The following is a 14,125-nucleotide window of genomic DNA, read 5'->3' as shown; positions in this document are numbered from 1 at the left end:
GATAATTTGATTTAGGTTTCTAAAATCGCTAGCTATAGAATACCTTCTGATCAAAATTGACCCGAACTGAGTTAAAAAAAAAGCATTTCCTTTTAGATTTTAGTACATCTCTTTACTATCCAATTATCCATACACTTTTCATAAGCCTCGGACGGGATGGCCTTCAATGCCTCCAGCGAATTACTTTTTATGTCCTCGATCGAGTCATGGTGCGCTCCCCGGAGAGGATATTTTAGTTTTGCAAATAGGAAAAAGTCACAGGGGGTCAAATCTGGCGAATACGGTGGCTGAGCTATGAGTTTCGTATCGTGTTTGGCCAAAAATTCAGTCACAATCATGCACAAAATTCAGTTCTTTCGATACGAGCTTGGCATCGACGCGGTTCATACCCGAAACATTAACCAAAAATGTGCTGTGTCGATCGATAAGAGATGCCAAGATCCTCTGTTATCTCTGTAATGCTAAAACGACGATTTTCAATCACAATTTCCCTCACTTTTTCTATGTTATCATCGCGAACTGAGATGGTCGGGCGAGCAGAATGCGGAAAATTTTCTTCGATCTCACGAACCTCACGGAAAGCTCTATGTCACTCAAATACTTGCGTTCTCGATAGAGTAGACTTTCCAAAACACAACATTTTTAATGACTCCGTAGCCGAAATTCCATTTGAAACACAAAAGCAAACTCGTTCATTTTTTTTTTTTTTTCATAGTAAAAATACCCAGACAATTTTTTCGTCACACACACTAATTGACATATCGCGCTCAAACTTAGCAGGAATATCGAAGAAAAAATTACCGATTTTGATTAGGTGTGTGGTTGAAATGGACCAGTCCGGGTCAATTTTGATCAGAAGGTAGGCTAGCAGCTTCGATTCATCGACAACTTTATTGTTTTGAAACACGAGGCATATTCGAAAAGTAAGAGTCGATTTGGCATCAATAAAATGTCATTACACGGATAAAAATCCTATAACAGCGCTAGGTCCACTGTTGGCAGCAGGAGTAACGATTATAGTCGGCCATTGTTTTGCTGTACGCACAAATAGGCAAATGACGGCTGAATCGAAACAACACCCGAAATAATTTTACCGATAAGCACAAGTCTAATCTGCCTGTCGATCTTGAAATAAAAACGAACTCTTCGTACTTTTCAAATATGCCTCATAAATCGGAAATAATTGTCATCAAATTGAAAATGAGCCATCGGTTTTAACCCATCGTAATCCAAAGTTTCTCACGTTTTTACCAAATGAACTGATATCATCAATTTTGTAATATCTTGTGTTGAAGATGTTGGGAAACGCAAAATCACCAAACGAAATGTTTTTATTTGCTTCCAATATATATGGTAATCAAATATATGATTCAATGTAATTTAGATGATACCGGTAAAAAGTATTATTACAGATGAAGAACATATAAACAGATTCGTGATATATTCCGTCAAATATATTCCTACATTTCGGTTTTTAGTGGATTGCTATTGATAACATAATTCATGTATACGCCCAAGCTGCAATAAGCAACTTAATTTGTTGGAAAATGTGTTCCCAAAAGGATCCCAAATTTTCAAACATTCACTGTTCAGAAATATTTGTACAATTTGTCGGAATATCGTTGTCACGCCAATTGTCGCATTTAGAATCAACATTTTGAATGAGGATTCCTCCTGTTCGCAATAATCCTATTAACAAAAAAGTCGGATTAGTAATGTCACAGACATAACTGGAGGACGTGAATACGAGCAAAACTGGCATGATTTTTTCACACTTCCGGATAATAAAAATCATTCGTATTATTGCGATTGATTGCGTTAATTTTACAAATCTATACAAAAGTTCAGGTTCGAAATCCAGATCAAGAATTGGGTTCATGAATTTAGTTCTAGAATTCTAAAACAGAATTCCAGCTCAGTCCCAAAATCTAGTTCCAGAAACCAAGTTCCGAATTCAATTGCAACATGCTTAATCTATATTCTGGGAATGAACTCAGAAACTGAATTTGGGAGCTAAATCCTGAAACTGCATACAGGAAGTGAATTCTGAAACTGAATGCAGGAATTGAATTCAGGTTTAGAAGCCAGTTTTAAGATTCTAATTAGGAGCTTCGAGCATCCAGATCTAGAATTCATTGATTAAAATCTGTTTCAGAACCAGTTTAGTTCCAAAAACTAGGTACAGAATGTATAATTATGATTCAGTTCTATAATCTTTTTTTCAACTTTTAAACCTGTGTTCTGGAACTAACTTCTGCATCTGAATTTTGAAACTAAATTCTAAGCCTAAAATTAAGTTCAAAATTCAGGTGGACCTGAATCCAGGTTCTGAATTCAGTTTCAGAAGCCAGCTCCATAATCCAATCCAAATAAGGCTTTACTAGCGAATGAGTACGTGTACCACGCTTTATACCACGCAGAAGATCTGTTTTTACTACTGCTGATTGAAGTGACTGCTCACCTTCCCGGAGACTACCACAAAACCGTCGTACCGGTGTAAAGTAGGTAAGCAAGCGTGATGACTTTTCCTCAGATCGCCTATTTGTGAAAAAGTTACTAACGAAATCACGTAAAAAGAAATCTTTATCTAAACAGCTTTAGTATTGAATCAATTCGCACAGGTAGACGTTCTACGTTCGCCAAGTCAGTTTTGCTTCAAACAAGAGCAAATGCGTCATCTTGGTGCTGGTCGTTTGCATTGGAGAAAAATACAACGAAACTTGGACAACGATGGGGAACGTTATCCAAAATCAGTCCTTCTAATGACTCCAAATGTTATCTAAAGAACTATTAGAACTACTTATCTGTTGAAATATGCATATCGAAGGTGAATATTATCAGTTTAGGGAAGGTTTACAGTTTGATGTAACTAACCCGTATTTTTAGTGTAAGTGCGTCGTTTTAAATTTTAGTGAAACTAACTGATATTCGGAAGTATGAAGGAAGCGTCAAACTTTGACTGACTTTTTTGAAGTGGTTAATCATTACTGTTTCGCAGAATTAAAGCTAACCTTTTTATTGGCACCCTACGATTTGGCACGAAATTCACTTATTTTGACAATATATAAATTCGTCGATAATATCGCAGTATACTTTTTGAAATTTTCGCCAGAGACAGAAGGTGGTTTGCAGTCCGTTTACAAATGTTTAGGCACTCAACGTCATCCAGTCGAACATCCATATAATTTTATGATGGCCTTTATCGTTCTGCTGAGACAACGTGTTCAAGTGGGCGATGTAGCCGTATAATGTAACCTGAAAGAACTTCGAGTATAGAAGAATCAATTAGATTAATGGATTGCAGATTTAAAAAAAATTTTTGCCTGGAATAAGAATTGATAAAGCATGGGATAATAGTTAATTTGGAATGCTTTGGAATATTTCGCAACTTGCAAACCGAAACTTGTACTCGAAAATATAACAGATATTACTAGTCGAGGACGCAAAATGTCTGTTTGTGTGTTTTTTTTGTGTATGTATGTATATAACTTTTTTTTGCACGGAGTTGGCTGAACCGATTTTCATGATTAGATTCAAATGAAAGGTCTTGTAGTCCCATACAAAACTTCTGATTTTTATTCGATTCCCATTTCCGGTTCCAAAAAGTACGGGTGTGTAATGACAGTGACATAACTGTCGTGAATACGAATAAAACTGGCACGATTTCCTTATACTTTCGAATTCGAATTGATAGTTACACGATTGTGTGAATTGTGACTTTTGACGTTTCATTGAAAGAATCTATCAAGATGCTATACATGATTCATTTCAAACTTTTAAAAGGACCAAATTGTGAAGTTCTGTACGATATTTTCCACAGTTCGTAACATTTTTCTCTTACGATTTTCGCACAGCGAAAAGTTCACGAAGCAAACAAAAGTTTTTTGGATTTCCATAAAACTGATGATTTTTACCTTCTACTTGCAAAGAAGTAAACTTAATAGTTCTTTAGATAACATTTAGAGTCATTAGAATGGCTGATTATATATAATGTTGTCCACTTTTCGTTTTTCGTTTCCTTTCTCTCCAATGCAAACGACCAGAAGCTCTGTTGCATGATGCAATCGCTCTTGGTTGAGTTGAAACTAGCTTTGCGTACAAAGTGCAAGACATCCGCTCGCAGTGTCAAATGATGCGAAACTGGTTTAATGCGTCTTTTCGCCTTGACGACCGGAAGCAGCGTTGCCAAATAGTAGTAGTGTCATTTCCGTAGATTGGCATTTTTCTCGGAAGCTTTTTTTTTTTTGCTCGCCAGACGAAACTAGTTTCCGTAGTTCTCCGTTGATAAATTTAAATTTCCGTAGAAATAATCCAATTTCCGTAAATTTTTTCTTCGGATCCGTAGAAAATCTTCGAATCCGTAGATCTGCGGAGATATCCGTAGATCTGACATCGCTGACCGGAAGGCAAATGAGACCTACGACCTGAGCGTTTGAGGTTTTTAACCACGCAGAAGGTGCGCTCTCCGTTGCCGCTGTTTGAATGCGTCTTCTCGTCCCGACGTCTGCTTCCATCCAACGCACAAGAAGAAATAATCGATTTTCGACCACGGTTCCCCTTTTATAACGTTCAGTTGAAGATATGTGCCTGACTACCTCAAAATCGTCGTCCTTGCGCGAAAAACCCAAGCAAAAGTAAAGAGTTTTCCGCGTTATTTTCAAATCTTTCAGAAAACTTATTTTTTGAGTTGTTTGTGGTTATCTCACACTGTTCAAAATATTATCCTAAATTCCTGATCATATTTTTGATGAAATAGTGGAAGAATTATGTTGCTGCTATGATTACAAGTCGAGATATTCACGATTAAGTTCTACCCATTCTTCCATAGGACTAATTCTGAAAAAGCACCCCATAGTAAAGAAAGTCGTATTTAATTTAATATTTTTATTGCGAATTTTTAAATATATGCGGTTTTAAGCAAATTTCCGCAGTCTCGCCGTTTTTTAAAAGATTTTTTTATGCCGTACGTATCAATCGCATAAAAAAGACGAATATATTGGAAGTACACATTATTTCGGTCCGTTTATTTTTTGGGGTTTTCAAATGCATTTATTTCAAAATAAAAAGGATTCAAAGACTAATCAAAGTATCCAAGTTTGAAGCCAATTTTCGATTTCTGCGATCTTGCCATCTGTCGTGCTGCATCCGTCGGAACAACCAGTAATCAGAAGGAGCAATGTCAGGAGAATACGGCGGGTGCGGCAAAACGTCCCCACTTGAGCGATTCCAAATATTTTTTCACGACTTTTGCGACTTGAATAACTTTGTGTTCCGGCTGTTCTTCCCGCTTTTAGCTTTTGATTTCATTCCCATGGATTTGATTCCTACTGAAACTTAACTCGGATCTTCATCGAGTAATGCATCCAATTGATTGTCTTCGACTGTTTTTGGTTGTCCAGAGCAATACCCGTCTTCAACACTGAAATCTTCATTCTTAAAACGTAGAAACTATTCCCTACATGATTTATCAGTTGGACCATGATCATCATAAAGAGCCACAAACCTTTGATGCGCTTCACCTGAACTTTTTATTCAATTAAAACAGAAAACTAAAACTTCCCGCAAATGCTGCCTAGTTAATACGAAATTGTTCAAAATTAACACAATGAAAAACAAGTTTTAAAAAAAACTCGAAGCAATATAAACTGAATATTAATGACAGATGTCTAACCTTTTAAAACTATCGACATCAGTTGTTACTGTTCAATATTCGTAACAGTCAGAGCCATCTTTTATAAACGGACCGAACTAATTTGTACTCCTAATACATTTATTTCCATTTTTTAATTTGATGAAATGTTATTCCAAGATAAGTGATTATGTTTCCTACCAACCGTTCATGCATTGCAAGATGAGGACTTCAAGAAGAATAGATTTTTTTTTCTAATAAAAACTTTTTCCGGTCCAAACGTATTGTTTTCCACGTATTTTGTTCACCGGAAACTAAAATGAAACGCATTATCGTCAAAGAATCGAATCAAATTCGGTTCGAACCATTCTTCTATTTTACGTTGTTTGTTATTTAGATTTATCCCTTTTCTTCTATCAAATAGCACTGAAGCTTTGAATCTGAGCTTCGTAAATTGGTTTTGCAGCTCGGAATAACAAATTACATATGTAATGTAATGTTTCAGTAATGTTAAATTTGAGTTTCTCAAGCGGTAAAAATAATTACATTAGAACTTGCATACACTAACCAGTCTTAAACGAATCGTCAAAATAAGTTCATAATTTATTATATTCCTTAGCATGTTTTCAGACACTCTAGCTTTTGAAAGAATGGATACAAGTTTTAACCTTACTTCACAGTTTGTTGAAAGTGAAAAAACAGCCATGGACGTTTTGATTTTTTGTCAAAAACTGCATGCGGTTGCTGCCATTGAGAAGATGGTGGAGACATACGCTCCCCTCTTATTCCGATCATAACACATTATTTTGCTCACAGATGCTTTGAACTGTTCTTTAAAAACAGACACTGATCTGTACGGAATTGATTTCAAACGGTAAATATCGTTACGGTTTTGAGCTGTGAAGCATCATTAACATAACAATACAAGCTATAAGAGAGCTATGGGTAACTCATCAAATCGTAATTTCTGTTCCATTCGATTTTCACTTCTGAAACCGAGCAGCTGCGGCCACACTTGTGCCAAATAATTACCTCTAAATTAGAGTAAATTTTTTCCACCTTTCATCTTTTAATCCTCCTGTAAATGTGATCCCGATTATCACAAAACTATAAGCTGCCAAACGAGCAAAAAAAACATAAATTCTCCGAATCCGGGCCACCATCACCTCGAATTGTCGTCAAAAAAAAACAAAATTGCACGACAGTCGAAAAGTCACCCAGCAGCAGAGGCTCCAGAGAAACGAAACGAAAAATAATTGACTTCCAGCTTTTGTCTGGCTCGGAAGAACCCAGGGACAGTCCCTCCTGCTGCGAGACCAGGGTTTCCAAACAAAAGCTATTATACTCATGCTATAAGGTACTCGAGATTTGCACACATACGCATCGTCGTCGTCATCATCATCGACTGACATCGATCGCACCTTGTTGTTGTTGTTGTTTCGTCGGGGATGCGGTTCTCCGAATGGTACCGGGCAGAAGATCTGCCCGTCGTGCACAAACTCGTGCCTTACCAGAAAATATACACAATAGAATAAAACTGGTGACGATGCGATGAATGGAGGATGAAAAATAATACAACACATTTTCGGGAACAATTGGTCCTCGACAAAACGTCAAGCTGATTCGGGTGTTTAAAATGCAATTTATTATTTTGCTTCGCTGTTATTAATGATAAAGGAATGATTTTCATTTTACTGGCAGACGAGGAAAGGTGGAAGCGATGGAAGTTGTAATGCGGCCACGTGATGGAGGAAGTAGTACTACGTCAAAAAAATAAAACAGAACAGTATCGAGCTTCTCCGCAGAAATTATCAAAGCAGCCCGCCGAAGCGTTCTACCGCCCCGTGTTCGTTTCCTCTAAACTTCCGGCCTACTGTGATTATTTTTAATCACGTGGCAGTAAACAATTCGCATTGCCACTATCGAAGCCGGTAGATTTCATTTCGCTTATTGTCATCCCCACAGCTTGCTTTGTTGTGTAGCACGGAAAACGGCACGGCATCGGTTTGCCCATTCCAAAAACGGAATCGACCCAATCTGAGCGAAGCGCAATCCACGCTAAAAACACACACACATCGCCGGGGGAAACAGCAGCTATAAGCTCAATTACAATCACTTATCTCGTTAAAATATTTGTATTCCCCCTTCGGATCCTATCGAATCTACTGTGGCTGCTGGCGATGATGCTGCTGGCAGCTAGAAAATACGAAACTCCTGCTAGGATGGGATGGAATGGCCCGTACCCGAGGGGTGAAAAATGGTTTCCCGGTACGGAGCAGTGAAGCATCCTTCTGTGGTGCCGAGTCGAGTTGCTCCCTTCAGTAGAATACGGGAACGGTAGGTTAGCGAAAATCTCACCGTCACACCATGCGCCATGTTTTTATCCGGTAGGTGTGCTGCAGTGCTGCAGGCATTATCGGTTATGGTCTCAATTCGTCAATGCTCCTCCAACAGGAGGACACCCACCGGTGTCCGGTTGGCGAACGCCGAGCAAAATCTTTCCTCCGGGGCAAGCGTAGTAGTATTATTGATTGTGGATTTGGGGTTGTTCCCGGTAAACGATGAGATACTTTATCACTGAAGTTTGAAAATTGGCAGTGCTGCTAAAATCAGATACTTTTTCAGGAGCCTGAAAAATCTAAATCGACATAAATCTGATCGACATCAGATACTAGAAATTTGGTTTGGTTTCCACATCGAATTTAGAATCGAACTCAATTCAGAGTGTTCGTAATGCTCTTCGGGTGTAGTAGTGATTCAAGTCCTACAGCGTTCAACGTAACCGGAATTTTTTCGTCGATATGTGACAATGGATGAAACATGGATTCATCACTTCACTCCGGAATCAAAACGATTGTCATCTGAGTGTCAAAATCGTCAAAAATCGCTCAAAAGCACAAAAATCGGCTGGAAAGGTTATGGCCTCGGTATTTTGGGAAGTGCGTGGTGAAATATTTATCGATTTTCTTGAGAAACAAAATACCATTAACAATGAATATTATATAGCATTGTTGAAGCGTTTGAAGGCTGAAATTGCAAGGAAACGACCGCATGTGACAAAGAATTGTTTTTGTTACATCTAGACAACGCACCGCGTCACATGTCAATTAAAACATTGGTAAATATAAATGAATTGCGCTTCGAATTGCTCCTACATCCACAGTATTCGCCAGATTTGGCTCCCAGCGACTACTGGCTGTTCGCAGACCTGAAAAAAATGCTCGCTGGTAAGAAATTTCGCTGAAACTGAGGCCTATTTTGAAGCAAAAGATAAATCATTCAACAAAAGTGGTATTGAAATGTTAGAACGGCGCTGGAATGAGCTACGTTGCTCGTGATGGAGATTACGTTGCTCAATAAAGTTAATTTTGAACCAAGGATAGTGTTAGGATATTCGTGAATTCGTATCTTAAAGCCTTCTTTTGAATTCTAAGATTGAGAAAATCAATCCTCACATCTCTGAGAACAGTGTCGAGGATTGTTTGACATTGTTCAACTCGACGAACTTTGTGGGGACCTATGAATGTTTATGAAGTAATCAATTTCAATATTTGAGAACGACAATTTCCATAACTTCCTATTCTTTCCGATTATTTCTCGTTTGCTCCGCTTTGTTGATTGATGTTCACTACGAACGCAGTTCTACGTCCGGGGGATTTCGCCATTTGAATATTTACCCTGTACAAGAATGCGTAGAACTTAATCGCGAATATCACTTGCAATTAACGCAGACTCTTCAAATCATCGGAAATATGATCAGTAATTAATGATAAAATTTTCGGTAGTATGAGATAATCACAACTAAGTCAAAATTTAATTTTTTCTAAAATGTTTGGTATGAACGAGCAGTAAGGTGAAATGCAGGGAGAAAAAAAGTCGTGCAAAATTCTAACCGCATGAATTGAACGAATCATCGCACAAAGCGTATCACACAAAAGTGACATATAGAAACACGGAATATTTTCAGTGGGTTAGTGCAATAAGCTTACGACTAGGCTATGAGTATATTTAATGGACTGATACGAGTAAGACATATTTAAGCTTGTTGTTCAAGACGGTCAACTTGGTAATTCAATTTATAATCAAAATGCAAAATTTTGCAATCAAAATCATTGTAAAACTAGAAATATCTAGTTTGTGAAGTGCATATCATATCAGTATATAAGTGAAAAACATTTTACCATGAATTTTTGAAGGAATTCTACATCATTTTTATCACGCTTATTTTTTTATATTACAATTCTTGAATTCGGTTTGTGGAAATTTATTTTAAATCACTATATACAATTTGTATTTTTGAGACGGGTTTGACTAGAAATTCTAAATGGCTAAAAACGATTTGTTGTGAATTTTCCAATTTATGAATGTATTTGAGCCCGTAATTATTTGCTCGCGTTTGTTTCGCCTCATAATTGTACCGTTACAATTATGCAATTCGCCTATTGCAAGATTGTTCATACTTTGTTACAGATCAAAACTGGCAAAAAAAAGGAAAATTTGTGTGCTCATTTTTCTCAGAGATGGCGTAACCGATTCGAAATTGCACGGTCGTTAGTGAAAAAAAATCCTATTTCAAATTACTTCCTCGCTTTTCTCAGAGATGGCGTGTCCGATTTTAACTATTCATATGAATGGTTTCATAGTCCAAAACAAAACTCGTAAATTTAATCAGGATCTGACTTCCAGTTCCAGTGCTACAGGTGAAGATTGTTGAAATATGTTTACCGTCACTAAAAGCGGCGAAGTAAAAAAGAGGAAAAAATAATTCTGAACTCGTCTCAAAAGTATTCCAATCGGTAGTCATTGTCAACCTGACAAATTTATTTCGGCCTTTCTGGTTCCCGGTTTTCGATTGACCGACCGAAGATTGTAGCTATAGACTTAAAAATAGAACCGACTTCGATTATACCGGATTCCGGTTTCGGAACTACATGCAATAATGGAACTCACTTCATATTCTCAGTGATGGCCTAATCGATCTGAGTACTGTTTCACTCTGTAAGTTATACCAGTTTATGGACAATCCTTTTTGTTTTTAAGAATCAAAGCAAATTATTTTATATATGAGAATATGTGAGATATGACAAAGGCATCAGTACGCCACTAGATAATTTAAAAAATTCTTTACAAATAATTTGACATTGACATGTGGCTAGTTGGTTGCCGTAGGCGACAAGCGGTTTACACTGAACGCTGGTGTCCTGACCGAAAGTCACATAACTAGGTATCGGTTGTTTCAGGCGCATGCGTAACAAATCTGCGCCATTGATGATATCTGAGAAAAAAATCTTTCGCACTTGCCTTTCAATGGAGAGAATCTTTCCATATAGGATTGTTTTTTCCTATTCATCCATCGAAAATGATGAAAAGAAGATCTGGCATCCGAACCATTCTATCGCGTTGTTTTTCACTTCATTTTATCATGAAACATAGAATAGAACGAAATTGTTCAGCTTTGCATTCAAAACGAGGCGAACTTTTGGCGAAAAATCATCATGGCAGACGAGGTACATTTCACGCTAAATGGATGCTTCAATAAGTAAAATTGTCGGTTCTCTGTCACCGAAAAAAATTAATTTAGGAACAGCCTCTCCGAATTAAAAATATTGTAAAAAAAAGAACGATTTGTTGTTACAAAACTTTCCACAATTTTGCTTTCACAATTGAAAAATATTTTAATATATTGTTATACACTATTCAATTAATTGTGAACATGGTTTTTACAATAGAATGTAGAGATTAATAAGTATCAAATCATAGAATTTTCTCTTTCTTTTTTTTTAGGAAAACAATCAAAGATACAGTTCGCATATTGTTTGAAACACCACGTGCACAATAATTTCAATTGTGAATCGTAGAAACAATATATTGGATGGTTGGAAATCTTGTCAAGATACAATAAAATGTATTATCACCCATAGATCTAATTGTGAATCAATTGTTTATGCTGTAAAATCAATGGTTTATTATTTTACGGGTCTCGACAACCAAAAAGTTACAGTTTGGTGTGGTGTTCGTGCGGATATGGTCCCTATTTTTTCCAATACGACAATGGAACAACGAAAACTGTTAATCGGTGATTGTTGTCGAGCCATGATAAATGATTTTGTGATGCCCATTGACCATGAAAATGGTTCTAATGGCTACTGGTTTCAACAGGACGGTGCCACATGCCATACAGCACGACTAACAGTCGATTTGTTACGACCATTGTTTCCCGGATGAGTCAAATCGACAAACGGTGATTTTGATTGGCCTTCACCAATTTATTGGCCAAAACGATGGAAAACGCCGAAAAAAGGCCATTTGTTTGTTCGTTCCAATTGAACTATTAAGTGGCAATGGTAGTTTCACGTGAAGTAATAATGCACTGATGTGTCGAAAAAGAATGAAACACGAAGAAAATTTATATTAAACATTTTGATAAGCTACAAATGAATAAAATTCCCTCAACACTGGTTGCCCGGATCCCATATAGTCGTTCCATGAAAGACTAAAATCCCCGTCTCTCTCTATCTTTCTGTTCCCCACCCCAAAGGCCCTCCGTTCGCTCTTCCAACCGATTACACCGAAAATTTTATTGTTGTAACTCGTGTGCGATAAATAGAAAAGCAATATCGTTTGTCTATTGCTCTTTTATGGCTTTTTCGCGCTCACAGCATCCATCCTTTTCACACGTTCGGGTTTTCCTCGAGCTAAATACACAAACACACTCGAAACCGGGACCAGCATCCTTCGTTTCTCCCTCGGAATCATTTACCGAAGGGCTGCCGCTAAATGGTCCTGATGCTCTTATAAATTGTCTGTGACAGGGGTGAATTTCAATCGAGCAAACTTCAACTGATAACGGCCGTCGTCGGTCCCCCCCAACCATGATTTCCTTCCCCTTGCACCACCCGCTCGCTCCCGGAAGGATCTTCCAGCAGGATCTTTTATGTTCGTAACGATATAATAGACTTACGGAGAGAGAGTCTTTTGAAAAACGATGACGACGACGTCGTCCTGGTTTGTCCTGAAACCGATTGAAGCAGGGATTTGCTGGAAGGATGCACCTTTTTAATGGTGGCTTTGTGTGTGGCGTTTTTCTGCGCTGGAAAGGGGAAACCCCCCACCCCCCTCGTCGTTCATCATAGCTGATTGTTATAGCCGTTTATCTAGTTGCGTTCGTTCGTTGAGCGTTGAGCGGGTCCCTTCCTCGATGTACTGGCCAGGATGGCTGGCAGGCTGGTTTTAGTGAGTTAGAGGTGGGTTCATGAAATTCATATTTTACGACCTGAACCAGGGGTCGTCGCTTTTGCGGACCGGTTCGCTCGCCATCTCGCTCCCGCTCTCGGTTGGTGCGAGATGATAATTTGATTGTGCCACTTTCCTCCCCTCCCCGCTCGTTGGTTTGCTGCCTTTCCGATCCGCAGTCCTGAACGGAACGGTGAGAAGCTGGAAAATAGATTTTCCTTGGTTCCCGGTTCTCTCCTTTTTTTCCTTCTGCAATTAACAATAACAGAACTAATGAGACTTAATTTTTCTCCTTCGTGTTTGATTTCAGGAAGAAGTCTGCTGGTTCGGAAACCATTCTTGGTGCAACGACGACAACAAGACGGGAAATGGGACGAACAAAAAACTGTTACGGTTCATCGGTGGTCTAATTAATGACATATTTTGTAAGTATTTTACTTCTTTCTATAGTTTTGCGCTTTGGAGAAGTGACTGGTAATAAATCACTTCTATTCGGTTGACTGCCGCAAACACGTTTGAGGTTTTTCGGGATGGCCTGACCGAAAAGGCACACGTATTTTGATGCATTTTTCCGGCCAGTCACTTCATATTTTACATCCAATTCCTGGGTGTCAAAAGCGACATATCTTTTTCCCCTGAAGAATTACTGGCCTCCGTTGGGTGAAACTTCATTTCTCACTTTAGCTTGTTACAATGCAATTACGCAGAATAAAAATGGAACCAGTTCACCCACTCGCGGTTAGTTTACTGCATCGGAACCCGGGCCGACGGAGACGGAGCGTGGGTGCGTCCAATAACTGGTGGAAAATTGACTACAATCTTCAAACTGCATTTGGCCTATGTACCAACAACTACCATCCAACCTACTCTCCCTGTCCCTGTCCCTTTCTCCTTTCGATTTCCCTTCGGTCATGAAAGACGACATTTTTATTGCTGGCATCAGCAGCCACATTGAGGGCGATTGTTATTGTTCAATTAACGGAACAGACGTGGGCAAGTGGAGAACTTCCGGATCTTTCCAATAGGCCTTTACCCGATAACGGGTTGGTTGGATCGCATCTGACAGCACAGTGCATCGTAAATTGCCGTCTTTAGGTAGCAGGAAGAATTCCGAACCGGCTTGCTGTGGGGTAATCCTATTGAGGTTCAGTTTAAGTGCCGTTTGATGGGCCCACGCGCTCCAGTCGATTAGAAGAAGAAAATAAAAAAAATGGAAAACCGAACAATTTAAGGGCTAATTGGAGGCAATGAATGGGTGCATAA

The sequence above is a fragment of the Malaya genurostris genome, chromosome 1 (genome assembly GCF_030247185.1).
Source record: "Malaya genurostris strain Urasoe2022 chromosome 1, Malgen_1.1, whole genome shotgun sequence".
Taxonomy (NCBI): domain Eukaryota; kingdom Metazoa; phylum Arthropoda; class Insecta; order Diptera; family Culicidae; genus Malaya; species Malaya genurostris.
This window is presented reverse-complemented; position numbering follows the sequence as displayed.